This window comes from Gossypium hirsutum, mitochondrion (genome assembly GCF_007990345.1).
Source record: "Gossypium hirsutum mitochondrion, complete genome".
NCBI lineage: Eukaryota > Viridiplantae > Streptophyta > Magnoliopsida > Malvales > Malvaceae > Gossypium > Gossypium hirsutum.
The window spans coordinates 113,424-115,000 of NC_027406.1; positions in this window are offsets into that span (position 1 = coordinate 113,424).

Sequence of the window (1,577 nt, forward strand, 5' to 3'; positions counted from 1 at the left end):
TTCTGCGAATGTCTAGTAAGCATTTATCCTTCTCTAACCCCTCGGAAAAGAAGGAGAATAGCTTTATCCCGTCCCCCATATGCCCTTCGTTCTCCTGTTGTATGGATGTCTGTTTTCCCTCTTAAGTCCCTTCAATGCTGTCGCATTGTTGCCCCTTTCGCTATGGTCCTACCGTTTTATTCAGGCCTTTCCTTATGAACCGATGGTTTCATGATTCGGGTTGCTCCTTGAGTTCAATGTTTTCGAGCGTCAAAGCACCTAACTATACCTACACCATGCACTCCGCCGGTAAGCAGCCCGGGCATGAAACCGCATTTGGAAGCATATGTGTGCCACTTTGGCACGAGATTTCAGCTCTACTTTCATGGTTCCACTGTTCGTCGAGATCCCTTGAGTGCTATTAAATGGCACGTATGTTAAGCTTTGCTTTCGAATGAGGAAAGAGTTAATTGCCACGTGGAAAGTCTGACTGAGCGTCCCCTCTTGTGCCCGAATCTTCTCGGCTGAATCGTTGAGTGCCCCATGAGACGAGAGGTTCGATTCTTTCCCTCTTTTCTGAGCGACCTTGCTCTTCTCTCTGGACCCATATAAGTGAAGAGATACCAGGAATCTCTAAGGAAGCACGCCACCCTGCGACCTCAGACCCTATCTGCCCGCTACAGATGCTTGCTATGCGCTAGCCTATCCCGCATATGAGACGGATTGCTCCTTTCTTCTAGCCTCACCTCCCCTATCGCTTACCGTTAACTGCTACTGCTGCTCTCGTTGATACTATTAAGAGATAACTGGCACAGATTGATTCCTTCTCAGATCCAAACACTCAACCTTCGCCTGCCTTTCACTCCTTTTTTTTCTCTTAATAGAAAAAATTCTAGCTACCTTTCTCTAGCTTCTGGAGGAGGAGCTAGAGAAAGGGTCCCTTGCTCAGTAGTTTCGAGGTCGTCCAAGTTTTGAAAAAAGCTGTGGCTAGCAGTTGGACTATTCAATGTTGACTCCGGGTTCTCAACAACTCCTATATAGTCCGCTGCGTGCATGAATGACAGCCTGTCATCATCGTATCGTCAATGTGACCAGAGTCAAACTCCGCCGTTGACCAGGGATTGTGTGCCCTAGTAGGGGAAAACAAAGGTCCGATAATAAGCACAGAAAGGGAGGGAAATAGACCTTCGCGCAGGTATAGAGTCAGCCCGGGTCTCGCTTTCCCTAACACAAACTACCCCTCACGGAAACCATCTTATCTACAAGGCGATTATGAACAAGATGCCTTACCATTGTCCGCAGCAGTCCGTAGGGGGGGGACTGGACTGGGAAAGGAAAAGCGGGTCCCCTTATTCACCATAGCACCTAAGGGGCAAGTTATAGGGTAAATAAGGCCAAGAAAAAATAGAAAGAAACTCCGTTTTGCTTGTATGACCGAAAAAAAAGTACTCCTATTGAATCGATCTCTTGCATCCAAAGTCTCTTTTTGTCGGGAGGCACCCATCTTCGTAAAGGCTGTGGCATCTATCGAATTATCTTTCTCACCGGCTCGAGAAATCCGATTCAAGGGAATCCTCAATCGAGGCTTAGATTCCATT